Source organism: Xyrauchen texanus, chromosome 7 (genome assembly GCF_025860055.1).
Source record: "Xyrauchen texanus isolate HMW12.3.18 chromosome 7, RBS_HiC_50CHRs, whole genome shotgun sequence".
In the NCBI taxonomy this organism is placed as follows: domain Eukaryota; kingdom Metazoa; phylum Chordata; class Actinopteri; order Cypriniformes; family Catostomidae; genus Xyrauchen; species Xyrauchen texanus.
In genome coordinates, this window is record NC_068282.1 from 46,973,024 (window position 1) to 46,985,850 (window position 12,827).

At 41.0% G+C, this 12,827-nt stretch overlaps 3 non-coding genes across 3 annotated transcripts; all 3 read left to right on the forward strand.

The window, feature by feature from the left end:
* Nucleotides 1–9,197: 9,197 nt before the first annotated feature.
* Nucleotides 9,198–9,291, forward strand: trnai-uau (transfer RNA isoleucine (anticodon UAU)). The gene is made up of 2 exons: nucleotides 9,198–9,235; nucleotides 9,256–9,291. It is a non-coding gene; the product is annotated as a tRNA-Ile (tRNA).
* A 730-nt stretch (nucleotides 9,292–10,021) lies between these two features.
* trnai-uau (transfer RNA isoleucine (anticodon UAU)) lies at nucleotides 10,022–10,115 on the forward strand. Its single transcript has 2 exons — nucleotides 10,022–10,059; nucleotides 10,080–10,115. It is a non-coding gene; the product is annotated as a tRNA-Ile (tRNA).
* A 2,051-nt stretch (nucleotides 10,116–12,166) lies between these two features.
* Nucleotides 12,167–12,260, forward strand: trnai-uau (transfer RNA isoleucine (anticodon UAU)). Its single transcript has 2 exons — nucleotides 12,167–12,204; nucleotides 12,225–12,260. It is a non-coding gene; the product is annotated as a tRNA-Ile (tRNA).
* Nucleotides 12,261–12,827: the final 567 nt, after the last annotated feature.

The window sequence follows — 12,827 nt, forward strand, 5'->3', positions numbered from 1 at the left end:
TTGTTTATTTTGATAATTTATTTTATAGGAATTATAAAACTTGTTTTTAGACAGTGGGGAACTGACCCTGGAACATCTTATGGAGTTTTGAGTTCCTTGTCACATTGCCTTTAGCTTCCACACCGTGGTGTGAAGGCAAATCATTTTAAGGCATGATTTTCAATGGCTTTTTCTGATGAAACTGCTCTTTTAAGACATTACACCTAATTTTTTGATAAAGCTGCTTCGAAACTATGTTTCGAAAAGTGTTAAGAAAATAAAAATGAGTTGAACGTTTGACCAAAGGCCTTAGACAATTAAAATTAGCCTATGGGTGAATTTCTTTCATTTCATGAGTTTGGGTGGATGTTGGTTGCTTTTGCTTCACTAAGTGTTCTCCATACATGGGAATGCCAATTAATACAGTTCAGAAAGTATCAGGATGCACCTTGTTAAATTGGTTGAAAGAATATACCGAGTGTGCAAAGCTGTAGTTCAGGTAAACAACTTTGACAACTTAAATTTTTTCAGATAAACTCAATTTTACATGTTGATTGAACTATCTAATGTAGAAAAAGTTTAATTAAATCAGTAAAGTTGACGTTTATGCCATTTAAAGGCGTTATGCATTGAGAAATACATTTTTTCTTGATCTTTTGACATATAAGAGGTCATAGTACTATAAAAACATACTGTAAGTTTCTGAACATACAACTTACTCGTTAGTCCAAAAAAAAAAAAAAAAAGGCTTTATTTAAACAATTATATATTTATATATAATATATTATAGGGATGAATACGTCAGCACTGCCCCTGCATAAAAAAGGTCAACGCCTACTTCATAATCGTATTGTTGGCCCACCCACAGTTTCGCCGTTAGAGCGGTAATGAGAGTCGGCACGGCGTGGACAAACGGATTATTGGAGCAACAGGATGTTCGAGATGCCTGCAAAGTTTACAAAACGCTGTGCAGTCCCAGGTTGTGGAAAAACAGACTCTCTGCATTTTATTCTGCTCCTAACACGAGGAAAGACTGACACATGTTTATTTTTAATGAAGTCCTGGAACACGTCAGAAAGACAATGTTTGTTAGCTTCCTTTTACTACGGATTGTTTTTCAGACAAGACACAGTTCGACGCAGGTTTAGCAGAGAGACTTAAATTAAAGGTTGATGCAGTGCCAACTATATTGGACTGACAGTAATGTCGCAATAGACAATTGTGTGCATCCATGTTTATTGTATTGCGTCACATGTTACAGATTGTTAGATATGTACTAAGTATTTGAATATTTTCACCAAACTTTCCAAGCTTAGTTAAGCAATATCACAGGAGCAAGAGTGCTATAAGTGCGGATGTAGGGCCATATAGCATGATTGCGAGTGTGATATTGCTTATATAAAACAGTTCAATGAACAAGTACATTTTAAAAAAAATTGGAAAAACTAAGTACGGTCATAAAAACGCATTTGTGCTTGGAACTACTTTCTTACGCGACGAATCAGAATCTGCCGTTGCTGTTTCAAAACAAATGATGCGTCCAAGACTTCATTAGTAATTCAAAAAGTTATCTTCAGAAATAGTATCACAGCTTGTGCTGTTTCTAACAAGTTATTGGATAAACAAGGATAGATGGCTGGATGTGTATGTGAGAGAGAGAGATGGAGCGTGTGCAATCAACTGTTGCCCCACCCAATCAGAGATGCTGTCAGCTTTCTGTGGAAAATAGATGTCCAAGCAGGGTTATTCCTCTCTATTTCGCGGTAGCCGGTGTGCAAGTGTCATTCACTATAGAAACAGCGATGTCCTCCACCATTTTAAACAGTATGTATCCAACTTGGATACTCCGATAAATGGTAAGCACTTGAGTTCTGTAATAAATCAGCCTGTTGTGTCTCTCAGCAAGAGCCTTAATCCTGTAGTTGTCCATTTAAAGCTATTTCATAGCTTTGGTAATGTATTAGTAATACCAGTGATCACGGAGCGCAGTTCTATGTAAACAATGACTAACAGATTCACTTAATCACAAACAGGCTCATATTACACACAAAAATTATCTTTTGCCACCACCTGATGGCTAACATATGTAATTTCAAAAATTAAGACGGTAATTCGTAACACGTATGCATTACGCTTACACTTTAGTTTAGAACAGTATGAACGCAAGAGGAGTGATGCACACACAGTGAAGCGTCTGAGTGATGATGTTGTCACATCATCAGTGCTCATGGAACGTCTCTCGTCCAATCAGATTCGAGGACTGGAACTAAATGTGGTATATTATTAGATAGGGCTGAAATTATTCGTTGACGTTATCAACAATGTCGGCAATAAAAAATTGTTGACAAACATTTTCCTTGTCGAATAGTCATTTGATCTCATTTAATGTAACATGAGATCATATCAAACTCTAATGATGATGTGCGAGAGCAGCACTGCAGTTCATGCCTGACTGAATGCAGTTATATTAAATGCATTATAGCTTTATTAAAGTTCAAATAATACAGAAGCTGATCATGTAAATAACTAAATTCAGAAACTTGCATTTCTCTGTGTGGTCAGCGCCTCTTCAAAGGAGGAGGGATATAAAACTGCACCCGGCTGATGCACACTTGAGCGTGCACTTAATTCAGCTAGATTATAATGTGATGGATCGCGATTTATTGAATCATAATATAAACTTAGCAATAAAAGGAATGTCCCTTTTTCAGGACACTGTATTTTAAAGATCATTTAAAAAAATCGAAATAAACAATGTTTTCCGTGCTTGTTTCATTGACCATAAACTATTAATGAACATGCACCTGTGGAACGGTCGTTAAGATACTAACAGCTTACAGATGGTAGACAATTAAGGTCACAGTTATAAAAACTTCAGACACTAAAGAGACCTTTCTTGACTCTGAAAAACACCTAAAGAAAGATGCCGAGGGTCTCTGCTCATCTTCATGAACGTATCTTAGACATGCTGCATGGAGGCAAGAGGACTGTAGATGTGGCCAGGGCAATAAATTACAATGTCCGTACTGTGAGATGCCTAAGACGTTACAGGGTGACAGGAAGGACAGCTGATCGTCCTCGCAGTGGCAGACCACGTGTAACAACACCAGTACAGGATCAATACATCTGAATATCACACCTGCGGGACAGGTACAGGATGGCAACAACAACTGCCCAAGTTACACCAAGAATGCACAATCCCTCCATCAGTGTTCAGACTGTCTGCAATAGACTGAGAGGGGCTGGACTGAGGGCTTGTGGGCCTGTTGTAAGGCAGGTCCTTACCAGACATCACCGGCAGCAACGTCACCTATGGGAACAAACCCACCTTCACTGGACCAGACAGGACTGGCAAAAAGTGCTCTTCACTGATGAGTCGTGGTTTTGTCTCACTAGGGGTGATGGCTGGACTCGTGATTGATTTGGAGGTGGAGGGTCCATCATGGTCTAGGGCGGTGTGTAACAGCATCATCTGAGCTTGTTGTCAATGCAGGCCATCTCAATGCTGTGCGTTACAGGAAAGACATCCTCCTCCCTCATGTGCTACCCTTCCTGCAGGCTCATCCTGACATGACCCTCCAGCCTGACAATGCCACCAGCCATACTGCTCGTTCTGTGCGTTCTGCCATGGCCAGCAAAGAGCACGAATCTCAATCCCATTGAGCACTTCTGGGACCTGTTGGATCAGAGGGTGAGGGCTAGGGCCATTCCGCTCAGGAACTTGCAAGTGCCTTGGTGGAAGTGTGGGGTAACATCTCACAGCAAGAACTGGCAAATCTGGTGCAGTCCATGAGGAGGAGATGCACTGCAGAACTTAATGCAGCTGGTGGCCACACCAGATACTGACTGAACTTAAAAATGCAAGATTATTGAACCTAATAATCATTGATATTTTTGAGTTTTACAGTTGTAAAACAGTTTGGTAGTTGTACTTATTATATTATATTCATTGAATTTTAAATCCAACTTAAATTGAGATTTACTTGTGGTGTTCTATAACCTATTTGCAAGATGTCATGTGCAATCGATTAGTGCGTAATAGTCGTAAGACAGAGAGTAACAAGGCAATGCTGAGGTTGTGAGTTCAAGCCTCACCTGTAGGATGCTTTTAGAGATGATCTAACAAGATGAGGGTTCAAAAGATTTTAAGGAAGACTATACATTTGTCTTGCAGTCTTCAATTGTGTTGGCCAATCATTAGAATTAGTGTTTAGACTTAGTGTACATTGACAGTAGGATTTTATGTCTTATGTATACATGGTCATAATGAAGTTTAAAAAAAGACTCTGGCTGTTTTTTCCCCTGTGGTGCTAGAACCTGATTACAATATGCTCTCGCATAGTATTTAAAAGACAGTATGTATCAAGGCAATGCTGAGGTTGTGAGTTCAACCCTCACCTTGAGCATGGTTGTAGAGATGCTCTAACAAGTACAGAAACGCTGTTATTAGTGTTAATTCATTTACATTGACAGTAGCATGTTAAGTCTTGTGTATTCATGGACATAATGAAGTATAAAATATAAGAACTCGGGCTGTGTTTTTTCCCATAGTGTACTATAACCTCTCTTCAGGATGTTCCAGGTCCAGTACCACAATCGGTTAGCGCAAGTTACTTTTAAGACATTACGTTGCAAGTCAATGCTGAGGTTGGGAGTTTGAGCCTGACCTAAAGATTGGATATATAGATGCTCTAACAAGATGAGTTCAATTGGTTTTAAGGAAGACCATTATACATTTGTCAGGCAGTCTTCTATTATGTTGGCCAATATTTAGAATTAGAGTTAATTTCTTTACATTGACAGCATAGGCTGTGTTTTTCCTGTAATGTGCCATAACCTCATTACAGAATGTCAGCTCCTGTGGTGCAATCTCTTAGCGTGCAGTACTTATAAGACAGCACATATATGTATGAATAGTTATAATGACGTATCAAAAAAGAAGGCTCAATCTGAATTGCAAATATGTAAAGAAAATGCGAAGGAGTTTGAGCCTGACCTAAAGATTGGTTTTATTGATGCTCTAACAAGATGTGAGTTCAAACAGTTTTAAGGAAGACCGATACACATTTGTTTTGCAGTCTTCTCTTGTGTTGGTCAGTCTTTAGAATTAGTGTTAATTTCTTTACATTGACTGTAGGATTTTATGTCTTATGTATGTTTAGTGATGATCAAGTAAAAAAAGGACTCCGGGTGTGTTTTTACCCATGGTGTACTATAACCTGAATTCAGGATGTCAGCTCCAGTGGTGTAATCGGTTCTCGAGTGTTTCTTAGAAGACAGTATGAAACAAGGCAATGCTGAGGTTGTTAGTTTGAGGCTCACCTTGAGCATGGTCTTAGATATGCTCTAAGAAGATGAGTTCAAAGGATGATATTAAGGAAAACTAATGTAATTTGGCTTTAAATCTTCAATGGTGTTGGCCAATCTGTAGAATTAGTGTTGTTTTCCTTACATTCACAGTAGGATATTATGTCTGATGTATTATTTGGCATTACAAAGTCTAAAAAGGAGTGTTTTTTCGCATGCTGTGATATAACCTCTTGATATTTCAACAGCTCCTGTGGTGCAATGTAAGTATACAGCAAGACCTGCTGTTTACAAACACGCCAGCGGAGCCCTTTGTCTGGGCTGCTCGGCCGCGGAAACGCAGAAGGAAAAGAGGAAAACGAACCGGCGTTCTCATCAGAGTAAGACATCATGCAAATCGACCCCCGCTATCCAGTATACTACTGGCAAATGTTCAGTCTCTGGACAACAAGCTCTGCGAGCTGAGAGCGAGGATCTCTTTCCAACGAGAGATGAGAGATTGCTGTGTTATCTGCCTTACAGAAACCTGGCTGGCTGCGGAGATTCCAGACTCGGCCATCGAAACCACGGGCTTTTCCGTGCACCGAGCGGACAGAGCGAAAGACCTCTCCGGTAAAAGCAGAGGTGGTGGTGTATGTTTTATGATCAACAAATCATGGTGTGATCAGAGGAACGTACATTTCATCAAGTCTTTCTGCTCTCCTGATCTGGAATATCTCATGCTTCTGTGTCGACCATTCTGGCTGCCGAGGGAATTCACAGCGGTCATCATCACTACTGTGTACATCCCCCCACAAGCCGACACAGACCGGGCACTCAGGGAACTGTATGGGAGTATAAGTGAGCAGGAAACCGCGCACCCTGAGGCTCCGTTCATTGTTATCGGGGACTTTAACAAAGCCAACTTCAAAACAATCGCTCCAAAATACCACCAACACATAAAGTTCAACACACGAGGGGACCGGGTTTTAGATCATTGTTACTCTCCTTTCCGGGATGGCTACAAATCTATCCCCCGCCCCCCATTTGGCAAATCGGACCACTCTTCCGTTCTGCTTTTGCCCGCTTACAAGCAGAAGCTGAAACGGGAAGCACCCACCCTCAGAACGATCCAGTGCTGGTCGGACCAATCAGACTCTGATGACGACATCGAGGTTTACGCTGACAGCGTAACGTGTTTCATCAGGAAGTGCGTAGAGGATGTTGTTCCGACCAAAACAATACGGATATACCCCAACCAGAAATCATGGGTTAACGGCAAGGCTCGCACAGCACTCAATGCGCGGTCCTCTGCTTTTAATTCTTCTAACACGGAGGAGCGTAAACAAGCCAGTTATGCCCTCCGTAACACCATCAGTGAAGCCAAACGCCAGTACAGGCACAAACTTGAAGGTCAGTTCAACACCACTGACTCTAGAAGCATGTGGCAGGGAATTAATACCATCACGGACTACAAACGGAATAAAGACTCCACTGTGAACACCGCTGCATCTCTCCCGGACGAACTTAATACATTTTATGCTCGTTTTGAGGACAGTAACACCGCCCTCGCGGAGAGAGCACTCGCTGCTGACGCTACAGAGGTTGATTCACTCTCCGTCTCTGTTGTGGATGTAACCCGATCCTTCCGACAGGTGAACATCCGTAAAGCCGCGGGTCCAGACGGCATTCCGGGCCGCGTCATCAGAGCGTGCGCGAATCAACTGGCAGGTGTTTTTATGGACATTTTCAATCTGACCCTCTCCCTGTCTGTAGTCCCCACATGCTTCAAAACATCAACCATTGTGCCTGTACCGAAGCAAGCCACAATCACTTGCTTAAATGACTGGCGTCCTGTTGCTCTGACCCCCATCGTCAGCAAATGCTTTGAAAGGTTAATCAGAGATTACATCTGCTCTGTTCTGCCCCCCCTTTGGACCCATTGCAGTTTGCCTACAGCAACAACCGCTCCACTGATGATACCATTGCATCTACACTACACACTGCTCTCTCCCATCTGGAAAAAAGGAACACATATGTGAGAATGCTGTTTGTAGACTACAGCTCAGCATTCAACACCATAGTGCCCTCCAAGCTTGATGTGAAACTCCGGGCTCTGGGCTTAAATGGCTCGCTGTGCAGCTGGATCCTGGATATCCTGTCAGGCAGACGTCAGGTGGTTAGAATGGGCAGCAACATCTCCTCATCACTGACCCTCAACACTGGAGCCCCGCAGGGCTGTGTTCTCAGCCCCCTACTGTATTCCCTATACACGCATGACTGTGTGGCAACACATAGCTCCAATGCCATCATTAAGTTTGCTGACGATACAACGGTGGTAGGTCTGATCACTGACAATGATGAAAGAGCCTACAGAGAGGAGGTGCACACTCTGACACGCTGGTGTCAGGAGCACAACCTCTCCCTCAACGTCAGTAAAACCATGGAGCTTGTGGTGGATTTCAGGAAGAAAGACAGAGAACACAGCCCCATCACCATCAATGGAGCACCGGTAGAGAGAGTCAGCAGTTTCAAGTTCCTCGGTGTCCACATCACTGAAGAACTCACATGGTCCGTCCACACTGAGGCCGTTGTGAAGAAGGCTCACCAGCACCTCTTCTTCCTGAGACGGCTGAGGAAGTTTGGAATGAACCACCACATCCTCACACGGTTCTACACCAGTACTGTAGAGAGCATCCTGACTGGCTGCATCACTGCCTGGTACGGCAATAGCACCGCCCACAAACGCAAAGCCCTGCAAAGGGTGGTGCGAACTGCCAGAAACATCATCGGAGGTGAGCTTCCCTCCCTCCAGGACATATACACTAGGCGGTTTGTGAAAAAAGCTCGGAGGATCATCAGAGACTCCAGCCACCCGAGTCATGGGCTGCTCTCACTGCTACCATCAGGCAGGCGGTATCGCAGCATCAGGACCAGCACCAGCCGACTACATGACAGCTTCTTTCCCCAAGCAGTCAGACTGTTGAACACTTGATCTATCACGATCAATAATTAGCACTGCACTTTATTCATCTTATATCTCACACTGGACTGTCAACATATTCTCCTCAATATACTACTTCATATATATATATATATTTCATATACTCCTTATTGTATTGTATATTGTGTGTATTGTATATAATTATTGTGTTGTGTAAGTATGTGTACATTTGATTTGTAAATTGTTTTGTGTAAGTATGTTGTTTATTGTAATTGGTATATGTCTCGTCACTGTCATGACTGCTATGTTGCTCGGAACTGCACACAAGAATTTCACCTACTGTTGCACTTGTGTACTTGGTAGTGTGACAATAAAGTGATTTGATTTGATTTGATTTGATTTGATTTGAAGAGTGTCCTCTCCTGTCCCAGCTCTGTCACAAAGATCACTCCAATCTTAAATGAAAGAATCATATTTATTAACAAGATAACACATGAGAAAGGGAAGCTTCAAAAAGTCGATCAGGCCAAAACAAATTTCTTCTGACTTTATTTAAAGAGTACTTTCTAACCTTTACAAATAAAATTTAAAATCAACAAGAAAACTCTCCCCTTACTTCCTCTCTAAACCAAAAACAGGAAAAAACATGATCAATAACAAAAATGGTACTTATATGACAGTATAAAGCAAAGCAATGCCGAGGTTGTGAGTTGGAGCCTCACCTGGTGCATGGTTTTAGAGCCTCTCTAACAAGGTGGGAGTTCAAAGCATAAGAAGACTAATGATCAGAGGTTGTGAGTTTGAGCCTCACCTTGAACAAGGTCTTTTATTTGCTCTAACAAAATGAGATTTCGAAGGATGATGATAAAGTAAAGTACATTTCGCTTTAAATCTTCAATGGTGTTGTCCAATCTCTAGAATTCTGAGTCTAAAAGGACTCGGGCAGTGTTTTTTGGCATGTTGTGATGTAACCTCTTGAAGGTGAACAGCTCCTGTGGCGCAATCGGTTAGCGCGTGGTACTTATATGACAGTATAAAGCAAAGCAATGCCGAGATTGTGAGTTCGAGCCTCACCTGGAGCATGTTTTTAGAGCCTCTCTAAGAATGTGAGAGTTCAAAGGATAAGGGAGACTAATGATGAGCGTTGTGAGTTTTAGCCTCACCTTGAACATATGCTCTAATAAAATGAGAGTTTGAAGATGACGATAATGAAAAGTGAAGTACATTTGGCTTTAAATCTTTAATGGTGGTTGCTTTAAATCTTCAATGGTGTTGGTCAATCTCTAGAATTAGTGTTGTTTTCCTTAAATTCACAGTTGGATATTATGTATCATTTCTGAATATTTCTAATGACGTATCAAAAAAGTAGGCTGGTTGTCATCCCCAGTGATGTAATCAGTTAGCACATGGTAGTTATAAGACATAACATAGAAAGGCACTTCTGAGGTTAGGAGTTTGAGCCAGACCTGAAGATTGGTTTTATAGATTGGTACTTATAAGACAGTATAAAGCAAAGCAATGTCGAGGTTGTGAGTTCGAGCCTCACCTGGTGCATGGTTTTAGAGCCTCTCTTACAAGGTGAGAGTTCAAAGCATAAGAAGACTAATGATCAGAGTTTGTGAGTTTGAGCCTCACCTTGAACAAGGTCTTTGATTTGCTCTAGCAAAATGAGAGTTCGAAGGATGATGAAAAAGTAAAGTACATTTGGCTTTAAATCTTCAATGATGTTGTCCAATCTCTAGAATTCTAAGTCTAAAAGGACTCGGGCAGTGTTTTTTGGCATGTTGTGATGTAACCTATTGATGTTCAACAGCTCCTGTGGCGCAATTGGTTAGCGTGCGGTACTTATATGACAGCATAAAGCAAAGCAATGCCGAGGTTGTGAGTTCGAGCCTCACCTGGAGCATGTTTTTAGAGCCTCTCTAACAAGATGAGAGTTCAAAGGATAAGGGAGACTAATGATGAGAGTTGTGAGTTTGAGCCTCACCTTGAACATATGCTCTGATATGCTCTAAGAAAATGAGAGTTTGAAGATGACGATAATGAAAAGTGAAGTACATTTGGCTTTAAATCTTTAATGGTGTTTGCTTTAAATCTTCAATGGTGTTGGTCAATCTCTAGAATTAGTGTTGTTTTCCTTACATTCACAGTTGGATATTATGTATCATTTCTGAATAGTTCTAATGACGTATCAAAAAAGTAGGCTGTTTGTCAACCCCAGTGATGTAATCAGTTAGCACATGGTAGTAATAAGACATAACGTAGAAAGGCACTTCTGAGGTTAGGAGTTTGAGCCTGACCTGAAGATTGGTTTTATAGATTGGTACTTATAAGACAGTATAAAGCAAAGCAATGTCGAGGTTGTGAGTTCGAGCCTCACCTGGAGCATGGTTTTAGAGCCTCTCTAACAAGATGAGAGTTCAAAGGATAAGGAGACTAATGATGAGAGGTTGTGAGTTTGAGCCTCACCTTGAACACTGATTTGCTCTAATAAAATGAGAGTTTGAAGATGACGATAATGAAAAGTGAAGTACATTTGGCTTTAAATCTTTAATGGTGTTTGCTTTAAATCTTCGATGGTTTTGGTCAATCTCTAGAATTAGTGTTGTTTTCCTTACATTCACAGTTGGATATTATGTATCATTTCTGAATAGCTCTAATGACGTATCAAAAAGTAGGCTGGTTGTCATCCCCGTCATGTAATCAGTTAGCACATGGTAGTTATAAGACATAACGTAGAAAGGCACTTCTGAAGTTAGGAGTTTGATCCAGACCTGAAGATTGGTTTTATAGATTGGTACTTATAAGACAGTATAAAGCAAAGCAATGTCGAGGTTGTGAGTTCGAGCCTCACCTGGTGCATGGTTTTAGAGCCTCTCTAACAAGGTGAGAGTTCAAAGCATAAGAAGACTAATGATCAGAGGTTGTGAGTTTGAGCCTCACCTTGAACAAGGTCTTTGATTTGCTCTAACAAAATGAGAGTTCGAAGGATGATGATGAAAGTAAAGTACATTTGGCTTTAAATCTTCAATGATGTTGTCCAATCTCTAGAATTCTAAGTCTAAAAGGACTCGGGCAGTGTTTTTTGGCATGTTGTGATGTAACCTCTTGATGTTCAACAGCTCCTGTGATGCTAATCGGTTAGCGTGTGGTACTTATATGACAGTATAAAGCAAAGCAATGCCGAGGTTGTGAGTTCGAGCCTCACCTGGAGCATGTTTTTAGAGCCTCTCTAACAAGATGAGAGTTCAAAGGATAAGGGAGACTAATGATGAGAGGTGTGAGTTTGAGCCTCACCTTGAACATATGCTCTGATATGCTCTAAGAAAATGAGAGTTTGAAGATGACGATAATGAAAAGTGAAGTACATTTGGCTTTAAATCTTTAATGGTGTTTGCTTTAAATCTTCAATGGTGTTGGTCAATCTCTAGAATTAGTGTTGTTTTCCTTACATTCACAGTTGGATATTATGTATCATTTCTGAATAGTTCTAATGACGTATCAAAAAAGTAGGCTGGTTGTCATCCCCAGTGATGTAATCAGTTAGCACATGGTAGTTATAAGACATAACGTAGAAAGGCACTTCTGAGGTTAGGAGTTTGAGCCAGACCTGAAGATTGGTTTTATAGATTGGTACTTATAAGACAGTATAAAAGCAAAGCAATGTCGAGGTTGTGAGTTCGAGCCTCACCTGGTGCATGGTTTTAGAGCCTCTCTAACAAGGTGAGAGTTCAAAGCATAAGAAGACTAATGATCAGAGGTTGTGAGTTTGAGCCTCACCTTGAACAAGGTCTTTGATTTGCTCTAACAAAATGAGAGTTCGAAGGATGATGATAAAGTAAAGTACATTTGGCTTTAAATCTTCAATGATGTTGTCCAATCTCTAGAATTCTAAGTCTAAAAGGACTCGGGCAGTGTTTTTTGGCATGTTGTGATGTAACCTCTTGATGTTCAACAGCTCCTGTGGCATAATCGGTTAGCGCGTGGTACTTATATGACAGTATAAAGCAAAGCAATGCCGAGGTTGTGAGTTCGAGCCTCACCTGGAGCATGTTTTTAGAGCCTCTCTAACAAGATGAGAGTTCAAAGGATAAGGGAGACTAATGATGAGAGTTGTGAGTTTGAGCCTCACCTTGAACATATGCTCTGATATGCTCTAAGAAAATGAGAGTTTGAAGATGACGATAATGAAAAGTGAAGTACATTTGGCTTTAAATCTTTAATGGTGGTTGCTTTAAATCTTCAATGGTGTTGGTCAATCTCTAGAATTAGTGTTGTTTTCCTTACATTCACAGTTGGATATTATGTATCATTTCTGAATAGTTCTAATGACGTATCAAAAAAGTAGGCTGGTTGTCATCCCCAGTGATGTAATCAGTTAGCACATGGTAGTTATAAGACATAACGTAGAAAGGCACTTCTGAGGTTAGGAGTTTGAGCCTGACCTGAAGATTGGTTTTATAGATTGGTACTTATAAGACAGTATAAAGCAAAGCAATGTCGAGGTTGTGAGTTCGAGCCTCACCTGGTGCATGGTTTTAGAGCCTCTCTAACAAGGTGAGAGTTCAAAGCATAAGAAGACTAATGATCAGAGTTTGTGAGTTTGAGCCTCACCTTG